Source organism: Pezoporus flaviventris, unplaced genomic scaffold, assembly GCF_033815535.1.
Source record: "Pezoporus flaviventris isolate CSIRO_AGI_PZ_B2104156 unplaced genomic scaffold, CSIRO_AGI_Pfla_v1 ptg000005l, whole genome shotgun sequence".
Taxonomy (NCBI): Eukaryota; Metazoa; Chordata; class Aves; order Psittaciformes; family Psittacidae; genus Pezoporus; species Pezoporus flaviventris.
This window is the reverse complement of record NW_026892553.1, coordinates 960,056-976,098: the sequence shown is the minus strand read 5'-3', so window position 1 is coordinate 976,098 and position 16,043 is coordinate 960,056. Positions and strand designations below refer to the sequence as shown.

The following is a 16,043-nucleotide window of genomic DNA, read 5'->3' as shown; positions in this document are numbered from 1 at the left end:
ACTCTTCCTCCTTGGTTCCAATTCTGTATTTCTATGCTTTATTTTAAGCCAGGCTAAACCACCAGGGAAGGGCCGTGCCTATAAACAGATGCCACTCACAGAGGGTCTGCGAGGCCTCCACATCATTAGATGATGGTGAACTTTGAACTTGTGATTTGGAGGCTGCGTTTGCAGGAGAGGAGGAGGAGGCAGCAGGGATGAGGCCGGGGCGGAGGGAGCTTGACGGGGCCTCTCTGGTGAATTACTGGCCTACCCAGCACAGGAACGCTCAGGACTTCAAATCGGCTCCAGTCACTTTGAAGCTCCTCTCTCTTAATCTCTCTCTCTTTCTCCCCCTCTCCCTCCGTCTTTTCCCCCCTTGCATCTATGAATCATTCATGTCTCTTCTTCTTTTTTTTTTTTTTTTCCCCTCAGAGGTTCCTTTAGAAAAAAAGAAAAAGAAGAAAAAAAAAGGGAATAAAAATATACACACACAAAGCCCTGCCTGTGCTTATGTTCTTACTGCTCTGTGTAGCTTATTATCACCGATGTTGGACAAATTACTTACTTGATGTTTGCAATGTGCTGCCATCCCTCAGAGCGATGCTCCTGATGGGCCGGCTGTTTGGTTTTCAATGTTAATGTATAGCAAGGCACCACCTTCCATGTAAATACGTGGTGAGGAGGATTTGCAAGGAAAGAAGCCTGGTCCTGGCGCTGGAGCTGCCGTGTGCAGAGAAGAATGTGCACACACGTGTGACAAAGCCATGAAGCCAGACAGGCACATACACAATGAGCATGGCTGGATGGGAGAAGTGCTTTCTGCTGCAAGTTGGTCCATACATTCAGCCTGGAGAAGAGAAGGCTCCTTAAGGGGAGACCTTAGAGCAGCTCCAGTGCCTAAAGGGGCTGCAGGAAAGCTGGAGAGGGGCTTTGGACAAGGGCCTGTAGGGACAGGCCAAGGGGAATGGCTTTAACCTGCCAGAGGGCAGACTGAGATGAGCTCTTAGGCAGAAGCTCTTCCATGGCTAGTGGGGATGGGAAGAGAGTCAGCTCTGGAGCCTGGCATTGTACTTCACATTGCTATGAGGGTAGGAATAGGGGCTTCGCTGGTTTTGGGAGGAAAGTCAAAGAGGATACTCAGCTTTTCTTAGATCATGGAGGGCCAGAGTAGATTGATGTGGGGTTGACGCCAGTGGATGGGGATTGTAAAATGCAGGGGACTTTGTACAACGCTTATTTCCCCCCTGGCACCTGGACTTGGCAGCAGTCAGGTCCTGATGCACTTAAACATCCAGCTACCTTCAAGATTTCAGGCTCTGAAGCTCAGGCAGCTTTGTAGGTATTTGGTTAATGCTGTCTCTGAAGGGAGGAAAACACATTTGCTGCCACCACGAGCCTCCCAGTCATTTCTAGGATCCCAGAGGGCTGGTTTGTGCAGTCCTACTCCAGACTGAACCCCGGTGTAAGTGGTTTATCCATCCTGACACAGGGAATCCCTGGATGGGCTGAGACTTGAACCTGCAAACCCTGCTTTGAGCACTCCTCTTGGTCGCATTTCCAGACTGCATCCTGGGAGATGCCAGGAGAGAGCACAGTTACGTGGGAAGGAGACTTTCAGCCTCCTACAGCTCTCACCTAGGGCTCTAACTCTGGAGGAGCACAGCTTGCCCAGCCCAAGCCGGGACTCCTCTGGTCCCAACTCTGCTCAGACCTCAAAAGCGATATCTTTCTCCAATCCAGCAGAGCCAGCACCATACACAGAGGTTTGATTAGATGAGTTCTATGACCTATTTAATATGTGGAAAATAAACAGCTTTGGTATTAATAATAAATATTTAGGGCTTCTTCCAGCTGTTCTTGTGTAGCTCTGTGATATACTGGTTAGCATTGATTTTGTTTCCCAGAAAAACCTATATCTACAGATGCAATGCTTTCACAGCCTCTGTGCCTTGATTCTGCCCTTATTTTTCTTTTTTTGAACATGTAACATAAGAAATCTTCTCAGAAGTTTTGGGCAATAGGTGTTACTAGGAAAAATCCAAGAGGCCACCTTACCTTCTAGATGTGAGCATGTAAGTTTTCCTCCATCTCTCCATTTAAACCCTGAATCTCCAGTATAAATTCCAGGCTCACCACCCAACACATCTCAGAGAAGCTGATGTAGGGATGTACGGCTGTAGATTGGGCAGGGATCTGGCAGCAGATCTAATGAAAACAAAGGCAGTGATTTCCCACACCCCAAAGCATGGGATGTGGAGAAGGCACAAGCAGAGACGACACCCACAATTGAGGCAGAGACCTACGATGTCCCAACTGAACCTGCTGGCTCCAGAGACCCTTAACTCTCCGCTGCTGGAAGCTAGAAAGCCATCGGAATTGCCTCTGCATACACACCTTTCCTCTTTTGTACGTAGCTGTGACCCATAGGAGGCAGGGGGAGACACACAGGGATGCACACACCAGCGATGTAGCAGGAAAGGGGACAAGCAAGGAGGGCTTAGCCGAGCATCTCAGGTAGCAGCATCTGTCCTGGCAGATGAGGCTTTAAGGAGGGACAAGGAGGCTTCTGGAAACACAGAACACTCATTTTAAGTGATTTCTGTGCCTGAACTAGCTATTGGCACATCCCCAGTCTCCCCAGTGCTGCCATAGCCTGCAATGCAGCATCCAGAGCTTTCCTCTGCTGCCTTGCTTCTCCTTCAGCACCTTCTCAGCGGGGTGGCGGCAGGGCTGTTGATGGGCAGCCTTAAGCTACATGACCGCTCACGCCGCTGGGGCCAGGAACCCATTTCCCCCCCCTCCCCCAGGCAGAGGTACCACCTCCCAGCCTAGCCTACCGCCCTCAGGATCTGAGCATTCCCTGCGAACACCCAAGGCTGCAAGCGCCACGGCTGGGCTCGCAGGGGCAGGGGACGCCTCTGTCCCACCACAGAGCTGCCCCCGCAGCCTGCAGAGCTGTTGATCACAGCATATGACGAGAGAGCCCTGCTCTGCCCGTGCTCACGGGGCTGGCCAGCTCCCCGCAGCCATCTGCTCCGGCCACCGGGCACGGAGCAGGAGGGAGGGACGCAGGGGTGGCCGGATGCCTCCCGCCGAGCCGCGGCTGCCCCGCGGGGCTGCATGGCCGGCCCCGGCACAGACGGGCGGGGGGGGGGGGGAGAGGAGAACAGAAGTGCTGCTTGTCCTCTCCCCGAAGAAATGAATGGAAAAGGGGTTTTCCCAAGAGCTTTCCTTGAAGGAAAGGTATTCGGGTGCTGCACCTGAATACCAGCACCTTCAGCAGCAGGGAGTTACCACCTTCCCCAGCCCTTTGCCCTTCCAGTCACTATATCCTAGAAGGAAATTCTGGGACAATGGGAGCTTGGTTCCTCTTTGAATAGGCACCAGATTTAGAAAAACTATTTCTCACAGAATCACAAATGGGTTAGAAGGGACCTTAAAGCTCATGTAGGTGTTGGGGGGGGGGGGAGGAACAAATGTTGTACAAAGCCCCCTGCATTTTATAATTCCCATCCAATGGCATTAACTCCACATCAGTCTACTTGGGTCTTCCAGGAGCTGACTCTCTTCCCATCCCCACTGGCCAGCTGGGGGGTGTCTAACGACCCACATCCACCCTTTGTGCCTCAGTTTCCCCTGACTCCAAATGAGAGAGAGCCCCTTTGGTGTGTCCTTTTCCTTTGAAGACTTGAGATCGCAGAATCCCAGCCTGGTTTGTGTTGGAAGGGACCTTAAAGCTCCTCCAGTTCCAAGCCCTGCCATGGGCAGGGACACCTTCCACTAGAGCAGCTTGCTCCAAGCCCCTTGAACACTGCCAGGGATGGGGCAGCCACAGCTTCTCTGGGCACCCTGTGCCAGCGCCTCAGCACCCTCACAGGGAAGAGCTTCTGCCTAAGAGCTCATCTCAGTCTCCCCTCTGCAGGTTAAAGCCATTCCCCTTGGCCTGTCCCTACAGGCCCTTGTCCAAAGCCCCTCTCCAGGTATCTTGTTGGCCCCTTTAGGAATTTTATGACTTTTACATATATAAAAATGTGTTATTTTCTTAGACTCACCTAGTTATATGAGGGTCAGGCACAGGGTGCCTTTTCAGGAGAAAACATGACGCTCTGGGAGGATGCACAAGGTCTGAATCGCACCCGAACTCTGGGAGAGAAAACTGGGAAGAGAACACCCAGGGGTTCAACACCAGGCACTAAGAGAAGTTCCTAAAGCTTCCCTCCTTTCTGCACAGAGTCAGTAAACACATGAGTGGCACATGGAAAAGCATCAGCTCTTCCCAGGTTATTGATTTTTGACTTCCATTCCCCCGGCTGTCTCCCAACTCGTTAGCTTCAGCTCAGGCAGCCTAATCTGACCTCAGCCTTAGATCTTCAGCTGACCAGTCTGACTAAAAGTCACCTGCCCAGCCCTAATGCACTGTCTAATGGGCCATGTGCTCACCTCAGGGATTGCTGGAATCTCCTTAGGGCATAGGAGGGATATTAGAAGGACATCTGAGGCTTTCCTGGGCTGGGAACAGATTCCCTCTTCTCATTCGCAGCAAGGCACAAGTTTGGGTCAAGGTTAAAATCAGGCTTTGGTAAATGAAGCGTCGGGGTCAAGTGCAGAAGGCACTGCTCAGCCTCCAGTTTCCGGAAGCCAAAGGCTGGTGCCAAACCCTGCTGAGACCTCATGGCGCTGGGGGGGGAGGACCTGAGGTCTGCACCCAGTGGGGAAAGGAGAGCATGAGCAGGCAGCTGGATCCTGGTTTCCTGCACAAACCTGCAGCCTTCTGTTGCTCTTGGTTTTAGGCAGAACCGGAACAAAGTGGTTCAGAAGAAAGAAATCAGCTGAAAGGAGCTGTGGTGTATAGAAGCAAAAGAGGGCTGGTTTAGACGAAGCCTAAGCTCCACATCCCACCCTACTGAACTTTTAGGCAAGTAGCATTCAGACCACTGGCCTTTCCCTAGGTGATTAATTTCTACCATTTGTGCCTCAGTTTCCCCATCCACCAAAGGTTGCCCCAGGGGCTTCTCCTTTTGCTCCGACATCTCAAGAAACATCCTGTGATGCTCTTAATCCAAGTTTTCATCAGCAAGCCATGCTCTTTGTGTGTCTGCCCTGCAGAGGCTCATGGCCAGCACTGTGCCCTTCAGCCTTGCCCTCCTGTAGCTGCTGTGGTAGCAGTTTACCAGCAAGTTTTCCCAAACATTTGGACCTGGGCTGGAAAATTGCATTCATTGCTTAAAACATGCCAGGAGCTGAGAGCTGGAGTAAGCAGCAAAGAAAGGCAGAGGCAGGAGGGGAGGGAAGGGAAGGGCAGTCTAGTGTGGCCAAGGGAATCGCATCACACCAAGACATTAGGGCCAGCAGGTCCCTGCCCTACTTGGCCAGACCTTTTGCCCTGGCTGCTCAGTGCAGCTCAGCAACAGCCATCCCTGGAGAAGCCTCTTGGTTCATCCACCGCAGCCCAGCCCATCCTTGGGGAATGCTCTGACGCTGCATGGACATGAGGAAGACTTTCTTGTCTTGGGTTTTAAGTCTGCATCTATGCAACAGATGCAGGTGAGCTGAAACCCTTCTAGATGGTGAGAAACTCTTGTCCTCTCTCTCTATCCAGGGCTCTCCCCTTCCCCACTAGCTTTCAATTATTTAATTTCCCCTCCCCCCCAGCATCTGAAAGCCAACTGTCTTAAATACAAATCACCTCCAAATCATTACGTGCAGGACCTTTCGGCCCTCTTCAGAGCAATGGGCTGTGAGTAATGAGCTCTGCTGAGAGTTTGCTGGATTTCACATACAACAGATGTAAAAGATGGGCTGGAGAGGGGGAGGAAAGGGTGGAAGGAGCCAGATCTGGCTGGGGGGGTGAAGTATTTGCCACTCACCTTTTCCTTTGACTGCAGTAGACAGAGGAGGTTCGGGTCCTCCTGCACTGCTGTGATCTGGCTCCTGAGCTGGGACCAGGCAGGCAGGCAGGGTGCTGCTTGAACTTGAAGCTCTGAGCCCTCCAGGTGCTCCAGTACCCTTTCAGAAATAGGGATCCTGGCCTGGACCCTCCCCCAGCAGACCATGAGCAAACCCTCATCTCCCAGCAGTGTCTTCTCCTTCCTGCTGAGGCACAGGGTTGTCTGAGATGCCAGAACCTGGGACTGGATCCAGCTGCTCTTGCTCTTTCCAGGCAAAGGCCATGGGGATAGACAAAACCCAGTGCAGAGGTGGACAATCCCTGAGCTCACCCCAATCATTCAATGCTATCCCTGGGTGGACATCATATGACTTGGGCTCACCAAGGGCAAAAGAGGCTTTGCACCCAGATCCAGGATGCTACAGGCTCAAGACCTGAAGATAGCAAGTGATGCATGGGGTGGTTTTACCTCCACACACTGGCCTCCAGAAGGAAGCAGTGTACAGGACACCCAGCCTGGACCTCCTGCCATAAGACCAGGTCCATGCTGACACCTCCACTTCTGGGAGCTCTCTGGCCACCAGCAGGACCAGACAGGGACCTGCTGTTCCCATGGAAGAGGGGACAGGCTGCCACCCCAGCCTCTCCATTGCCCCTTTTCCTCTCAGCATCCATACCCAGAAGACACAAATTGCTCCCTCCAGGGGCTCTACTGGTCCTGCCACCAGCAACCACTGCCTCCAGCAACCAGCAACCTCCTGCTCCAACAGCACCAAGCACCAGCAAGCTCCCACACACAGAGCAAAGGACCCTCCATCTCAAGCCAGACCCAACCACTGGTGCTGGGAGAGGCAGACCCTGTGAGGGCTGACCCTCTCCTTCCTGCCTGGGGAAAGGTGGGGATGGAGGAGATGGGGGGGGGGAAGCAGAAAACGAGAGCAAACCCTTTCACCGCAGACTTCAAAGTCATCATCAGCAGGAGCCTTCGGAACAGTTTAAGTACAAAATGAATTGTTTTAATATTTAATCAGTCTATAATAGGCCCAGGGATCCCAGTGGAGACTGTTTGCAGTTGAAAGGATGTCCAAACTGAGTTTCCTCCCCTGCAGAAGGGACAATGCTCTTTGTAGGAGCTCCTGCTCCCAAGACACATGTAAGGACCATCTCCTCTCTGCTGGCTTCACTCAATGCAGCACAGCACCCAGGACCAGCTCCCACCCATTCACCTGATGTGCTGAAAGCTTTGAGAGACATAACCATAAATCCTCATCCTGGAGCATAACGATTTAATTCTCCGATGAGCTCAGAATAAATTCCAGTCCTCCCCTCTCCCACCCTGTAACACCCTTCCAGGAGTCAGGCCCCCTTGGCCCACTGCACTCCATCTTCCCCGCGGGGTTGGGGGTGCACCCAGCTATTCAAAGGGAATTACTCGTGCTGGCAAGAAGCCCTTTGCCCTTCTGTGAATTGGGGTTCTTGGATTTGCAGGGAATATAAACCCAATTTGGCTCAGCCTTTTGCCTCCAGGATCAAGCTGTGGTCACTGTTGGGTTGTTACTACAGCAAGACCACATCCCACAGGCAGCTGTGGTCCTGCTGAATGACCTCCAGCAGCCTCATTTCAATGGAGGGATGCCAAGGGAAAGGTCCTTTCACTTCCAGCATGACCCCAGACTGCATACTGGTTCCTCTCTCCCTTAATGGGGTTACAGCAACACTTTCTGGCCCTGGAGAACAGGGCTCACTGCACAAGGGGCTGTCTTAGCACATGCAAACCTTTCATCTGCTCCAGGAACAGAGTCTGACTGCTTTGTTCTCTGGGTTGGGAGCCCAGGGCACAGAGCAGCCTCCGCCAAGCCCTTCAGCAGATCCAAGCACACCTCAGCGATGTGCACATGAGTCCCAAGGGCATGAGGGGCACAGGGTGCTTCTATTGCCTCATATGCTTCCTTTTTCCTTCGGGAAGGGGAAAAGCTTCTGTTCCCAGAAGGAGGCAGGAATATTTTGCTCAGCACCAAGCCCCTGATCCACCATTACTCCCAGAGAGCAGCTCCTTCATCCCTGGTTAGTACTTGAGTAGCTTCCTCCTGGTCATGGCATTCAGCCACATGCGCCAAACTCAAAGTCTCCCCTAAATTGCTGGAAATCTCTCACTTAAATTGCCCCAGCCTGGAAGAGGCGAATAACAAATCCAGCATGGAAACTGGCTGCTGTGCAGCAGCTCTTGCCACGCAGCTCCAAGTACAGCGAGCTCTGCCTTAGGTAGGGGCCGCTCGATACTCACAGGAGGGCCAGTAGTGAGCTGAGGATGCAGCACAGCAACAACAGACTCAAGTGAAGCAGAGCTCAGATCGCTGGTACGGATGTTAACTGCAAGGACTTCAACTTCGGCGCTGTTGACAGCCTTCCAACTCCTAACCGGAGCTGACGAGTACAGAGAGGGGCTTTGGATGAGGGATGTAGGGACAGGCCAAGGGGAATGGCTTTAACCTGCCAGAGGGGAGACTGAGATGAGCTCTTAGGCAGAAGCTCTTCCCTGTGAGGGTGCTGAGGCGCTGGCACAGGGTGCCCAGAAAAGCTGTGGCTGCCCCGTCCCTGGCAGTGTTCAAGGCCAGGTTGGACACAGGGGCTTGGAGCAACCTGCTCTAGTGGAAGGGGTCCCTGCCCATGGCAGGGGATTGGAACTGGATGAGATTTAGGGTCCCTCCCAACTCAAACCAGTCTGTGAGTCTATGACTGTGAAAGTGGGAAACACATCCCATTTCCAGCACTGGCATCTGGTGCAGGAAAAGGTGCTGTTTTCATTCCAAAAACTTTCAGGAGGACATCTCCAAACAACAGCAGTATCATAGGCTTAGTCTCTGCTGCCTATATACTGAAGGCTATGGGGTTGTCATCACCCCAGGCTCATGGCAAGTGCATGCAGGAAGAAAGGAGCCTGGACTGCGACAACTGATGATGGCTTTATTGCTTCTTACCTTGGCACAGGGGCAGGTCATCCCCTACTCCAGATGCTGAGACCTCTACAGGTACTACCAGACAGTGTGGGCAGGAGAAGCAGAGACCGGCCACAGCATGAGCAGCTGGAGGGACCAGAGATGCCCATGAGGCTCCTCAGCCTGCTGCAGGGGTGATGTGCAGCACCGCACAGGCATGCCCAGCACTGCAGCAGAGAGAACAACCCCTGCATGTTCAGAGCAACACCACCCCAAAACAGTCCTTCCCCAGGATGGGGTCATTCCTCCCCCTCCCATTTCCTACTTTTTGGAGGGAATCCCCAGAGTTACCCCACTGTGGAGTAGCCTGGCCTAGCCCAGCCCTTCAGGAGGATAAGAAAGATGTTGGGGGAAAACAAATAAGCCTAAAACCATTATCAATCAGGGTTATGCTTCCATTAGCTGCCCAGAAGCAGCCTTCTCCTCACAGGTTTCGAGTTACTGCAGTTTAGCTCTCAGTAACCTGCTGGATGTAATAAATAACTCCATGGGCCCTGCATGGTAGATCTGGGACCATTAAAGATGCCGAGTTATTTTTACAGTGTTTCTTGGCGGAGGGCGGCGGGATAGAAAACATCTCAACTCTCCTCTACCAGCAGAAGCAGAGCCAGACCTTCAATCACTTTCCTACCAGCACCATCTTCTGGCCAACACCAGCCCCTTGCCCTGAGGCAGGAGCACAGGCAGCAGCCAGGGGCTTGGCCAGATGCAGGCAGCTGGAGGCTCAGACTGGAAGTGTTGTGCTGGCTCCCGGTGTTCTGGTAGCACAGAGGACTGCAGACCTTCTCCATCCAGGCTGTGGATCTGAGGCAGGGTCCCAGCAGTCAGCACCATCTAACATCATGGTTACAGCACCATGTAACCCAATGGTCTGGTCTCTCCATCCTGGTACTGCTGTAGGGACCAATCATAAAATGGTTTGGGTTGAAGGGACCTTAAACCTCTTCCAGTTCCAAGCCCCTGCAACAGGCAGGGACACCTTCCACTAGAGCAGGTTGCTCCAAGCCCTCTCCAACCTGGCCTGGAACCAGCCTGGTGAAACCCAGAGGAGATACTTGGCATTGTTCACCTCCACATTCTTGGAAAAGGAAGGTTCCATCAACAGCAGGAGTTGAATAGCAGAGACAGAGACAGCCCAGCTGAAGGGAGAGCTGTGCCCAGTATCCAAAAGAAACCTTCTCCCCCACCCTGGGCAGTCAGCTGGCTAGATTTAGGTAAGATATTAGACATAAGTTCTTCCCTGTGAGGGTGCTGAGGCGCTGGCACAGGGTGCCCAGAGAAGCTGTGGCTGCCCCATCCCTGGCAGCGTTCAAGGCCAGGCTGGACACAAGGGCTTGGAGCAAGCTGCTCTAGTGGAAGGTGTCCCTTTAGTACGTCACTATTGCCACACCCCCCCCCCCAAGCACTTGGCCCTGGGAGTCATCTTCTCATTGTTCAGCTTCAACATTAGTAACTTCCAGGAAGGGGGAGAGAAGAAAAGCACACTGAGTCATTGCATCGACCTTCTCACGCACCCTGTGTCCAACACACACACATGAACATTCCATATGGATACTGGGACTTACTGTGGTCTGGGACAGCCTATGCCAATGACCCCATATCTCTCCATACAGACAGGCAGGATATGAGCAAACCAGCAGCTTGCAAAGAAGTTAAACTCTGGCCAAGTGTCCTGGGGAATGAATTCCACAAAGTCCTTTCTTCTCTGCAGGTCAATGACACATCAAAAGAGACTTGCATACTGCCAGTAAAGCCGAGATAAGCCTTGCAGACCACTGCACTTTTGGCTTCTGCATTTTTCTCCCATCACATGGCTGTGGCGCACTGAGATGCTCCTGCTCATTCTTTCTCTACTCCCCAAATGTTCCATGGTTGCCCAGCTTCTCCTAGAAGGAGAGCTAATGCGAACCAGTAAGTTCAACAATCCTGCTGAAGACTACAGTCACAATGTTATATGCTCTGTCCATAGTTAGCACTCGTAGACTTGTCCCAGGCTGAGATGTCAAGAAAACACACTGTAATTCCTCTAACAAAAGGCAAAAACACATGGATTGGCCTTGTGTTTGGTGTCTCAGCTTTCTCACAGGTGACATAACTTTCACTATTGTGAGCACATCTACCATCATGCTCATGTCTGAAGAGCTGTCAGTGATTCATTTCATAGGGCATGGAAAATATCTTAATTACACTCAAACTAGTTGTAGCTACAGGTTTGATCCCCAGTGGTGTGAGCTGGGAGAGAACCTGGCAAACTGTTATTTGTAACCCCAATGTCCAGTAGCAGACATCAGGGAGGTGAAATAAAGGAGGCAGTCCCTGACTTCACCTGCAAGCAATATTTGGCATAAGTGAAATAAAACCTGACCCAGCAGAAGCAGGGGGTAATGTTTTTTTGCTCCATTAACCAGGACAACCAGCAGCTCCCTGTTACAAGACAATCCCCAGCATCTATAGTGATAGCTGCAACCACTGCCAGCAGAGAGGGTCATTGCCAGGAAGACCAGGCACTATCTCCACTCCTCAGCCCCCACAGCTGTGGGTGCAGCTCTCCAGGTCTATGCCTTCCCTAGACCATCTCTCTGACCCCCCATCAACTCCTACTGCTCCCATGAGCATCCTTGCCATGACAAGTTACACTTCCGCCTGTTCTTAGCTCTCCCTGTAGGAGCCACACAGCTTCCCTCTCAGCATCAGGGATGCTGAGCAAACAAACTGTCCTACAACCAGCACCACCAGCTGCCATGAAGCCATCCCAATACACACACCAAACCACTGACCTGATTTAATGGGAATCATTTGGAAACCATGCAGGATTTGAGCCTGACAGCACTGGAGATGTCTCCTTTAACCCTACAGGCTGCTGGCAAGAGGAGGTTCCTGGGCAAGAGGTTCTTTTTCAGACTTTCTGCTTTTCAGGGCAGAAGGTTAATTAGCTAGCAGGGTAATGAGGAGTCATTAAATCTGCCGGCACCATGCTGTTAGCATAACAAGGGCAGACCAGGAAGGTTAAAGCTGGGATTCTTGTTTTGCCATTGTCTTCAATTAACCTTTCTGTGTTTTCGCAATGCTTTGGGCCCCAGAGAGGTTCTGGGTGCTCTCCGAGGCTGATAATTAGCAGAACACAGAAACAAACTTTCAAGTAACTAGCATGACCATTTTGGCTTTCAGCTTAAAATAAACAGGCAGGACCCAGCTTACCCTTTGAGCAATGCCACTGCCCCATCAAAGCTGAGGAGGGTGAACTAGGTGCCTGGGGCTTTTCAATTGTTATTCTACTCCTGCCTTCACCTCCTCAAGTGGGAAGTGCTGGGGGCATATTTCAGCCCTCCACCAACAAGATCCCTTTACTCTGCATTAGCATGGCATGCACCAAGCACAGCTAAGGCAACATTCCCTAAAACTGGAGTCTAGGTGGGTGGTTGGGAGGAAGGTGTTCCCACCACCTTAGTCCACACACGTGAAGTTGTTGGTCAATCAGCCTTTAAGAACCTGTAGGATGTCCACAGGGCAATTCAGGGCCTGTAGATTCAGACTCTCCCCATTCATTAAGAAGCAGGGCTATGACCTTACCTGAAGTTACCCCAAAATAGATGATGTAAATCACAAATATTTCTGTGGGATATACATGAATAGCTGACGCATCCCAGGGAGGCTCGGTATGAAAGCCCTGACCAAGCACCTCCTGTGAAGGATGACTTGACTTGGTCAGTATTGACACCACCTCCACACATTCTGTGCAGTTCGGTGTGATGAAAGGGGAAACAAACACCTGGCTGCAGGATTCAGTTCCTCTGATGTTGACTTTTGCCTAGTCTTATGCAGAGAATCTCCCTCTGGGGTCTTCAAAAACCTGACCCTGCCTCCGTTGATTGGAGACAGGCTCTTACTCTGAGGGAAACTGCTCTAGGACAGCTAAAGTACTTGCCCAAGCTTGGCCGGCTGCACCCTAACACAGGAAAAACTTTAAGCAAAAAGGCTTGTGAAGCATTTGGATGCACCCTCTGGATATCAGGACATCTTCAGCCCAGAGGGTTGTAAAAACAAGACGTGCAAGCCATGACCAGCGGGTTGGGGAGGGCTGATGGTGGATGAGGGAAGTGATGGACTAAATACTTTCTGGGATTCCTTATTCCATCAAACTTCTTACATGTGAGGAAGATCTGAGAAGACTGATGATCGTTAACATGGAGACAGAAAAGAGTCTGGAAAGGTCTGGGTACTTTTCTTACTGTGATAAAGCTCCTGGCTCTGTAGGAAGTGTTGGTTTCTCCTATAGCTTTTTATCATAGTATCGACATCTTTTTTTTTCCTCTTGTCACTTCATCTGCTCTCTGTTGGGGCTCTTCTCCCATCTTTGATCTACTGACAGATGCATGGTGAGACTGTGGCATCCCAGCACATTGAACCAGCTCCTTCCCTCCAGAGGCTGTCAGCAGAGCACACAGGGCTGTCTCACCTGCTGTGTTTCCAGGGTCCACGATGCATTCATTGGTGGAGAGACAGCTCAGCATAAAGGAGCCTCCCATCATCATGTGTTTAGCAGCTAATCAGAGGGAATCAGCTACTGCCCATACACTACTTTCAATTCCTAAAGGAAGTCTGTGGGTTGACCAATGGGATGTGTCCATAAGAAAAGCCTTCTCATCAGTCCATAGGAGCAAGAACCATGTTGCACAGCTGCTGCATGCAAGAGCACATAAAGCTCCCCAGAAAGCATTCTAAGAGCCTGAGATGGAATATTGGGAGTATTTTCAACATGAAGCCTCCCACCCAATAGTTTTCTTTCCTTCTTTGTTCTGCTTGTGGGAGTTAATGGAGCAGGAAGATGCTTCCCGAGACAGGATGTCCCACACCCACTGTCCTTAACTCCACCATCAAGATGGATTAGCCATGGTGGGGCTCACACGGGGGGAGCGGTCTCCAGTCACATGTGCTGCTTGTGACCCAGCAGCTCTCCTGGGACACACAGCCCTCCACAGAGGATCAGTGTCTCCTCTACACAGAGACACTATTGACAAGCCTCACATGAAATCAGTCAGTCCTAACATGCGTGACCGGGTTTTGTCTCCAGGCCATCCTTGATACACAAGGCAACTCCTCTTTCTGCATTTTTTCTTTTCTTTACCCCTTTAGTATTATCCCAGCTCCAGTCCAGCAGTATGAAAACCTTCCCCGAGCCCTTCCATACACTCGTATTGCTTGACTCACTCTAGACTCTGGTTGAGTTTCATGTTGCCTCTCCCAGCACATCCCCTCCAGCATGAAGCCTGCAAGGACAAGATGACCACTCCACATGGAACACATAGTGAGTGGGACATTTAGGAGATGCCAGAGTTAAAGGCATTTTATACTTTACCCTTTCTCACTTTACCACTGGTAAGCAGCCAACTAACACTGCTTGCAAGCAGCAGTGAGGGGGGGGATATGGTTGAATGTAGGGAATCACATGTTAATCTTGCTCTCCTCATAAAGACTCTACATATTGTTTACCCAATCTATCTCCTGCTGTATTTCCTCATTCCCATTTCCTGGAAAGGTCAACAGTACTTGCAGAAGATGAAGCTTGCATTGGTGGCTCCTCAGGAAGAAGCCATTAATCTTTATAATTATCTCCAATTATTTCAAGAGCAATAACCCTTTTGTCCAAACTCTTCTCAGCCCTTCATATCCCACCAATAGTGCCAAGCTGGTCTGAACGCCACACTAAGCCTGGTAGATGCTTCTTCTCTGTTTCTGGAGAATCCTCAAGATCTGAGGGATTTCTGAAGAAACAAGTCTTCTTTCCATCAACATCCTCCATTCGCACTAGTTTCAGCAACTTCATTGGAGTAGAGATGTCCACTGTTTCTGAGACTTCCTTGAAGGCTCCCTCAACACATGAGTAGTATAGTTATCCTGAACTCTGATGGCTTCCAATCAGGGCTGCCTTCTAAGGCATCTGAAGATGACAAGAGGCTTCTGCTCACTGAAAGCCCCAATTCATCAAACGGCAAGCAGAAATTCACCTACACACATGGACCCTCAGACAGAACGGACAACCTTCAAAGAGAAGGAGCTGGCAAACTTTCCTTTCTATTTGTGACTACTGTCACGAAACATTCTGTGCCTCAGAAGTGAGGCTGCAAATGCCCTCTCATCTCCAGACAGCTTGACTTCAGTTGGCCCCAGCTGATAAGTTACAAGAAAAGAAACAGAGTGTGGGGTCATCTTGGACTCATGGGAACAGCAGTGATCTGGCTTTGCGGTGCAGAGATGCCTTCTGAGACATTCCCTCCTCAAATGGGAAGGAAAATCCCAGCACCCCATGTGTTTTAAACAACCCATTCCTGACTGGTGGGGAGGGTTGTGGCTGCAAACAAACACAGAATCATACACAGATGAAAGTACTCAAGCAATTGCTATTTTCTAGCCCTTTGCAAAGGAGCACATGAGGAGAATTTGGTGGGATCCACCCTGGAATTCCTGAAGGTTTTGTAGTTGGGGCTACACGCAAGATTATCTGTAGTTCCTTTTAGACTGCTACAGGTCAGGAGGCATGACTGACAAGTATATGGGGAAAGTGAGACTTTTCATCCCACTGCTTCGAAGCTTTCCCAAGCAAAAGGAGCATCTCTTCAGACTCCCCATAAGAAAGGAAACAAGTAAAGGGCAGGACAGGTGTTGGCACCATCATTTGCTCTCTTTATTGTCCATTGCTATGCTGGCTGTGCCAGGGGTTAAAACCTGGTGAAACCAGCCTGGAGGGAGTGAAGGATATATAAGTTAATCAGCAAAATGATAGTAGCACTGGAGAGCCTGACCAGAATGAAAAGCACCCCTGGACAGATGCCAGAGCAGTTCTCCAGCACTTCAGACCTCTCAGGCAGAAGCAACAGTGTAAAGGAAATGCTGGTTGCAAGATTTAAGGAGTGGAGGCAACCAGAGCACTGCAGAAGGGCTGGAGGACAAAGGAAATGGGAGAGAAGAGAGGATGGGAAGGAACTGTAACTCCCATTCCTTCCTAAAGGCGAGCTCAGGAGGCAAGCTTGGATATAGCTTCTCCCTATAGAAATAAGCTCCCTCCATGACACCCCAAAATCAGCCACAAAACTCTCCTCCACATTTCTGCTCCTTGAGGTGCACCCCTACCACACACTAGCACCATTCCTTCGCTAGGGACCCACAAAAACCAGCAGCTC

The 16,043-nt window shown here is 50.9% G+C and overlaps 1 long non-coding RNA gene across 1 annotated transcript; it reads right to left on the bottom strand.

Annotated features, from left to right (window-relative positions):
* Window positions 1–311: 311 nt before the first annotated feature.
* Window positions 312–12,525, bottom strand: LOC133265189 (uncharacterized). Its single transcript, XR_009741878.1, has 3 exons — window positions 11,643–12,525; window positions 4,035–4,138; window positions 312–420 (listed from the first exon to the last, which is right to left on the bottom strand). It is a non-coding gene; the product is annotated as an uncharacterized LOC133265189 (long non-coding RNA).
* Window positions 12,526–16,043: the final 3,518 nt, after the last annotated feature.